At 41.8% G+C, this 8,305-nt stretch overlaps 1 non-coding gene across 1 annotated transcript; it reads left to right on the top strand.

The window, feature by feature from the left end:
- Positions 1 to 7,573: 7,573 nt before the first annotated feature.
- On the top strand, positions 7,574 to 7,680 carry LOC123463722. The gene has a single exon (XR_006639112.1). It is a non-coding gene; the product is annotated as a U6 spliceosomal RNA (small nuclear RNA).
- Positions 7,681 to 8,305: the final 625 nt, after the last annotated feature.

Raw genomic sequence — 8,305 nt, 5'->3', positions numbered from 1 at the left:
ATATATTTTTAATTCATGGGAAAGAACTTGCCTTACATACGAGCTTTTGAAATTATGGGGACCAAAAGCAAAGTCCCAGATCATGAAAAAGAAGAACAGGGTTGATTACTAATGTCTGTGGTGGGCATACTAAGGGAAGGTGATCCCACACAGACAAGCATTTATCATTCTTTAATGGATACATTTCTCTCCAGAAATACAAGCCTAATTAGTATTTCATTCATCTAGGAAGTTTTGCATTGTTATTAAAAATAGTGAACCCATACAAATTTCTTCCCACAGTGCATTTGCTCTTCAAGCACCTGGTTGGAAAATGCCACACAAAGTAGGTCTATGCATCATGCCATAGTTTTTCTCAGCTGAAAGGGGAAGGCACACCCTGAAGAGTTAAGTGAGTTGGCTTCAGCAAGCTAACAGTTGAGTGGGAAATATGCTCTGCAGTCCAAGCTTTCCCTGTTTAGTACAATAGACAATTATGCATGCTCATATACTTAAAATAGCATAGCTACCACTGATTATCACCTGAGGCTTTATTACTTTTAAACAATTCAAATAGTTGTTTCCAGGTAGGAAAGTTGGAGACGGAGCTAAAAGTGCCACATCATTTCATTTGTTGAAAATATTTATATTTTACTTCTTTCCAAAAAGGCATTGAAACCACTCACAACGGCCACATACAATCTTGTTAATAAAAAAAATGCTCATTTTTTTTTCTTAAAAAGGAAGCCCAACTATATTTACTCAGTATTTCTTTCATTGGTCTCCTTAACCATGAGAATTTCACACAGCTTTGCAATGGTGTAAAGTAACTTTTCAACGGCAGCTTATAAGAAGGACTTCTGAAAGTGCAATCAGCAACTCTAGGAGTAAAGTAAGAAATGAAATCTTTCAGCTTACAGACATTTTTCCTAAAAATTAAAACTGATCCCTTCGGAGAGATGGGTTCCATTCTAGTTGAGACAAATTTTAGCTTAGTTGCATTTGGGCCACCAGGGATTTTTGTTAAGAAATTAGCAAGAAGTCTCAATTTCTTACTACCTAAAAGATTCTATCCATATTGTTCAAGTTTCCAGATAGAGTTTCGTCCAAGAACCGCAGCTTTGTCTGCTCTTACCATTTTAATCCTGAAAGCTACCACTTCACTCCAACTCATTTTAATCCTAACTCCAAATGAAGTTGGAAAATCAATGTGGAAATACATATTCCATCAGGAAAGGGCAAAGTGGTCACAGGAAGAAAGAGGATGAAGAAGAGGAGGATAATAAGAACAAGAAGGAGGAAGGGAAGAAGAAGCAAAGGAGGAAGAGGAGTAAGAAGAAGAAATAGTGGAGGAGTAGAAAGAAATGGAAGAGAAGGAGAAGCCCATTACTTCTAGTTTCCACAGGAAGAGATAAATGGGTATATATAGAACAATGTTAAACTGAAAAGCTGCACGAGAATGTGTTCCTACATTCATTCATCTCTCCAGTTGGATACTCAGCAGTTATTCAGCAAACACTTACTATGTGCCCACTATCTTTAGGTTACTGGGGAGAATGGATCTCAAGGGTGTTCATTAGATTATAAATTCCTTGAGGAAGATACCAAGTTGGCTTGTGGCAAGTAGCAATGAAGTATTTTCTTGTTCAGTGTTGACTCTAAAATTGGCCTAAGGCAAGTAGCTATGGGGTATTCTCTTATGCAGTATAAACTCTGGCCTATCCATAGAACTCAGAATCACAAACTGGCTTCCACCTGCCACTCAGAACCTCTGGGGTGATGACATGAGCAGAAAATGTATGCTCCCTTGAATATCTAAGGTCTTCACAATTGAAAAGGACCTTTAATACTATGTATCACTATTTCTTCACTCTGTAACTGAATCCACAGATGACTTGAGGGGAATAATGTATAATACATACATACATACATCTTGGTAATTTCTCTTTATTAAAGAATAGATGAGGGCTTTGAAACTGAAATTGGGTTATTTACACGTATTTCTTGACCACCTTCATTTATTGGTTTGCTTGTTTGACTTACTCTCACTTTTTAAGAGGTTTCGCTTTTTTATTTGATTTTCATACAGAAGTTTAAAAATAATTGATGGAATCTGGAGTGAGAAAGAGGAGTGAGATAAAATAAATGAGAAATGTCTTCAGTAAAGGAAACATATCCATTCATAGAGCTCAAATACCCATCAATGTACCTCCTATTGGAAGGGAAAGAATCGAAAGCCAGTTCCTAGCAGGCATTAGATCCTAACAGTCTAGATGCTCAGTGATAAACAGTACTGCCTTTGTTCCTCAATGGCATTCCTATTGAGGGTCTTTAGAGAAGGCATGGCTTCTATGGACTCAACAGCAAATCTTGACAAGTTACTCCTGAGTCATTCTGCATGTCATTGGTGGGTGATGCCCAGGCCAGGGAAAGCATCTGGACAAGAGAGCCATAGTCCACATGCATAGTTCAATATCCATCTACCTTAACTGGGGGGACCACACTTATATTAGTAAGATGAATAACCCAAGATCTGCTTTGAGCAACATTGTTATTTGAAGGTGAAATGTCCCTGCCACAGGACCCTGTGTTTGAATTATTTGTTTCTAGTAGATTGGTGCTGTTTGGGGGAAGTCGTAGAACCTTTGAGACGATGGCCTAGCTAGCATAAGTGGATTGATGGGGAGAAAGACCTTGAAAGTGACATCCACACCTGGTTCTGGTCTGAGATCTCTGCTTTCTGATCCACCAAGATGTGAATGAGCCTCCATCCAAGCTCCTGCCACACCAGCCACCATGCTTTCTCTACCATGATGGACTGAGTCCTCTGAACTATGAACCAAAGTCAGTATTTCTTCCCTCAGGTACTTAATGCAATGAGGAGATTACAGTGCAGCTCAATGTTGTATTCTGGGCATTTCCCTTGAGTGTCTTCTCATTAATGCAACAGCCTTATGGGACATTTAGAGATTTTAACAGAAAATACATAGTAGAACACTCAGGGCTATAACGATCATATATTCTGTCAAGGATCCAGAAGTCAGATGTGAGGAGGGAAGTTCCATGCTGGCTCTGTAGTCTTCTGTAAAAATTAAGTGTCTCAACATTACCTGTGTCAAAAAATGTTCAGAAGAATATAAACAAATAAATGATTCTTCTGTAAGTCAAGTGTCTGAGTTCGTACCACACTCCCATCCTAAGTACAGGTAATGTAACACCATCATGCTTCTTCCATGGGTCAGCTCTTCAGTGGGTCACCTGAAGCACTGCAGCTCCTGATCAGATACAAGCCCAGATGTTCTCAGTGACTTTAAAATTATGACTGTGACAGTATTGCATGGCTACTGGGTGCTTGTATGTGGAAGAACCAAGGCCAGTGTTTTTATTAAAGGAAAGTCATAATGAAGATGTTTAGATGACCTTGGCTGGGTGCACCATTATGCTACGGCTTGTGCATTGTCCACATTCAGCAGCTGGTATGAATGTCCACATTCCTTTCCCATAGGGCTTCCCTGCACTCCTTGCCCTTGGCTTTGTCTCCAGTGTCTCTGTTCCTCTGGCACACTGAACAATCTTCCTACCACTCATGGGGTCCTCGGGAAGAGGAAGGTCTTCATTCCAATTCCTCTGTGCCCTTGCTTCTTGGCCTCTCTGCACTATGTACACTTGGAAGAAAGTCCACATCCAAGACTACACCTGAGACCATGGATCTTGGCCCCTTTAGGATAGAGCATTACAAGGCAGAGATAAGAAAGATGGAGAGAGGTCACTGCACATGAGCCCTGGATTCCCGGTATCTCACATGTGGGCACAGATGGCTGGAAGGAAGCTGGTAAAAGACTAGGTGACTTGTGCTGTGGCAGGGATGGATCCAGCTGCAGATGGTTAGAATGCATGGAAGTCCTCAGACAGGCTCTCTTTCTGTATCCCCTGCTGAGCACCACGCCTCCTGCCACTAGATCCCTCAGGGGTCTGAAGTCCATCCACCACTCTCAGGCTTAAGTGAATGCTGTTGAGGTGGGCCAGGGAGAGGAAGAGGAAAGATTGAAAGAAGCAGTGAACCCTTCCTTACACAAGGGTCTGAAGTCAGAGAAGGACAGCAGAGAGAAGAAACTCCTATGTTCACTCTTTCCCTTGATCATGGATGTGCAACACCAGGATGGCACCTTTTTATGCCAGCTGGTGTTGATGGCATTTTGGTGGAGACACCCTGATAGTTTTGTCATCATAATCCTTGAGCTAGTGCTGTAAAAATCCACTGGAAATAATTTTGGTGTCTTGGGATGCTGAGGGATGGAGAAGGCCACTTTATTTGGCTTCCTGTGTTACACAAACACCTGAATGCAGGTCTGCCAAGGTAATGTACAACATGAGAGTCTCACCACAGAGAAGGGTTCTCATTACATGCTTCAGTCTCTGGCAGTGAGTATGGGGATATTCTTTGTGGAAAAAAATAGACTTTTAAAAAGGAAAGAGTAAAGCCAGGTCTTCAATCCTAGCACTCGGGAGGCAGAGGTAGAAAGATTGCTGTGAGCTCGAGGCCACCCTGAAGTTCCATGTTGAATTCCAGATCAGCCTGGGCTAGAGTGAGACCTTACCTCGAAAAACCAAAAAAGAAAAGCACATACCTTGAGAGATAACTCTGTGGGTAAGGTATTTGCCACACAATTATGAGGACCCTGAGCTGGATCTCCAGCACCAGCATAAAATGCCACAGTGTACATACCTTTAATCCCAACACAGGGATGAAGAGACAGAGGATCCCCAGAGCTGCTGGCTAGCTTGCTAGCTGAACCTAGGAAGTTCCAGGTTCAGTGAGAGAACCTGTCCTATTAAAATAAGATGAAGAAACAGTAGAGGAAGATACTCCCTGTCAACCTCTGACACACACACACACACACACACACACACACACACACACACACACACGCAAGCAGATGCATCCACGATACATATTCACATTCACCCACACCTATATGAACATGCAGGCATACCACACTCATGCACACGTGCAAGAAAGAAAAAAAAAAGCATGCATTTCTATCTTTGTCATGCTCCTTCAAAGAAATCAGAATGGATTGCACAAATCTAGGAGAGATTGATTTTTTTAATATTTTCATTTATTTATTTAGTTAGTTAGGTGGGGGGTGCAGATAGAGAATGGGCATGCCAGGGCCTCCAGCTTCTCCAGATCCATGTTCCACTTTATGCAGCTGGCTTACGTGGGCCTTAGGGAATTGAACCTGGGTCCTTTGGTTTTGCAAGCAAGCGCCTTAACTGCTAAGCCATCTTTCCAGCCCAAGAAATTGATTTTTCTTTTAAATGGAAATGGAATCATTGTGCTCCCTCACTGGAAAGGCAGCCTGTTCACAAAGGAAGATCAGTATTGTACATAACCCATTGTGCTTTGTCAGTGGGCCAACTTTTCACTGGACTAGTGAATAGCCCACAACTGCTTCTGTGAACGCTTATTAAATTTTGACATCCAAGACCATCAGGCCTAAATGGGACCTCAGTTATGTTTGCTCATTACTCCATGTCTGCTTATTAGGAATTTATGTAGAAATGACAAAATTGCCATGGAGAAAGAACGATTAAGAGATAACTGTTTTACCTGAAAAAACAAAATGTGTCATGAGCTCAGCACTGTCCAGATAGGTGGCCATTTCCATTCTGACTCCCTTTGTGGTCCAGCATTGCCCATGGCCTGTGCTGGTGTGAATATGATGGCAGCCTGACAAGAAGTTAATGAAAGCATTTTCAATGACTCCAGTCAAGCCACTTTATGGCTAAGTAGAGTGGCATTGACTTTAATCCATTATTTTCAAGATGGAGAAAAAAGATTATTTGCCAGTTGTAAAATAATAGAAACGTAATTTTGGCTTTTTTTTGTATCTTGAAACCTGAGAATTGTCCTTTTGGCAGACAGAAACCTATGTTCCTCCAGTTCTCTGTCCTCATGAAGAGAGTGCGGGGCTCACGAGGCTTGCTTCTTCACGACAGAGAATTATGGAAGCTTCAAGCTAGGGTGATGCAGGAAGAGAAGGACTGGCTCACATTCAAACAACAGGAGATAAGAGGAGAAAGGCATGGGCTGGAGAGATTGCTTAGTGGTTAAAGCCTAAAGACCCCAGGTTGATTCCTCAGTGCCCACATAAGCCAAATGCACAAGGTGGCACATGTATCTAGAATTCATGTTCAATGGCTGTAGCAAAATCCCTCACACCACTCTCTCTGCCTCTCTCTCACTCTCTCATAAATAAATAAAATACTTTTTAAACAACAGTAGAAAAGTGAACTGCCTGATCCTAGTCTTTTCTTAAATGACAGCCTCAGGCCACATGCAAATTGTCAATTAAACATTTCAAAAGGTAACACATAACATGTAATAAGGACAATCTATACTACAGGCAATTGACATATTATTCATAAAAATTTATAAGCCCAATGTGGTGTTACATGGCTATAATCTCAGCAATTGAGAGGCAGAGGCATGAGGATCAATAGTTCAAGGCCAACCTTGGCTGCATGGCAAATTCAGGTACAATATGGGATATATGAGATCTTGTCTCAAAAGCAAAAAGTAAGTGTAGGGTGTGGTTAACATTCCCATTTTATCTGACAGATGGAGAAGTAGGGTTATGACACAGTCGTCAGCTTAAGCCATGTATACAGAATGTGTCACAACTTGAATTCAAACCCAAATCTAGTTCTTTACCAAATGCTACTATCTCCCAAAATTATCAAGTCCCTGCTGAGTCACATCATTGTTTGTTGATTTATTTATTCATCCACTCACTCATTGGCCTGGCTTTCCTTAACCGATTCACGGAGTATTTTGAGTCAATTCCTATACCTGTTCCCTTCCATGTTGTGACTTTAGTCAAGTCATTTAACCTCAGCTTATTGATTTATAAGTAGTATATTTTAATGCAACCAACTTCAAAGGGATTTTGTAGATTAAGTGAAATGGTCATCTTAAGTGCCTGGATACAGTAAGCACTCAACTTTGATAATGACCTGGGGGTTAGGATTGTGAGGATGGTGATGTTGGTAATGATGATTATGTTGCTGTAACACTGGGAACAAAGATGTCATCTCTCTATTAAGTAAAGCTGACCTGAGAAGGACCTACAGGAGACTCTATCCCTTACCTCTTTGCCTGCAGATGGGGTGACAAACAGGGCCACATGAATACAACATGCTACACCACTAGTTTTACTCACTGGTCCTTAAACGTTAACAGTCTGCTTCATGAATGTGGAAAAAGAAGATCAATCTCATGGGCTCAGAGCATGTAGACACCCAGTTGACGCGGCAGGAGCGTTATTCTAACAGCATGTAGAACTTCACGCTCTGCCCTCAGCTTCTCTCCATGACGGTGCCCTCCATACAGCCCTTTGCCCATTTTCTCAGTCACTGACCCTCCAGGCCACAAGCAAATGAGGACCTGGGGCAGGTCAGGGGACTCCCTCCCCGAGCTTTCATCCCAGATGTTTGGCACCACGGAAATAGGCAGAGCTACACTTTCCTTTAGATAAGCTAAGGAATTGATTTTACAGGATGTGTCACCCTGGATATAAAAAACAGGTTCGTGCTTGCTTTGGCAGCACATATACTAAAATTGGAATGATACACAGAAGATTAGCATGGCCCCTGTGGAAGGTTGACATGCAAATTCGTGAAGTATTCCATATTTTTCTGGGCCTTGACAAAATGTAATCTTCCTCGATGGACTTCCCAAGGATTTACTGGTATTGCTACTTGGTTATAAACAGTGACCTAGAAATGCTTCATTTGAACAAATTTTCCTTTGAGTATCAAGCCATGTAACAGTAACTTGGACTTTAATAAAAGGGAAATGAGTTTGGACTGAAAGAAAAAAAATAAAAAACAGGTTACCGCAGAATCTCTGAGGCAGTGACTGAAGCTCAGGGAGAGAGCGCTGGTGTGCAGTGGAAGCACACCATAGTTCTGATGCCTGAGAAGGTTTCTTGCTTCCCGCCAACCCCTGAGCCTCTTCCAGGAGCACTTTGTCAGATGCTTGCCCCATTCCTATTTGGATCCAACTCCAGAAACCTCAGGATCCCTCGGGGCTCTGAGAAAATCGAGACAAAAGTAACATCTTCTACAGCACATTGGTGACATGGCCACTAAAGGTCTCTTCTCTTGGGGGTTTAGAATTTCAGAGTCAGGAGAGCTGGGTGAAGCAGGGCTTTTAGCTTTACCTTCTTACCTCCATGCTCGCACACACATGATGCTTCCATTAAAATGATAGAGCGTTTTCATTTGCCATGAAATCTCCATTCTACATTTCTAATGGGGT

This window comes from Jaculus jaculus, chromosome 9, assembly GCF_020740685.1.
Source record: "Jaculus jaculus isolate mJacJac1 chromosome 9, mJacJac1.mat.Y.cur, whole genome shotgun sequence".
In the NCBI taxonomy this organism is placed as follows: domain Eukaryota; kingdom Metazoa; phylum Chordata; class Mammalia; order Rodentia; family Dipodidae; genus Jaculus; species Jaculus jaculus.
The sequence above is the reverse complement of the archived record's forward strand: the minus strand, read 5'-3'. Positions and strand labels throughout refer to the sequence as shown.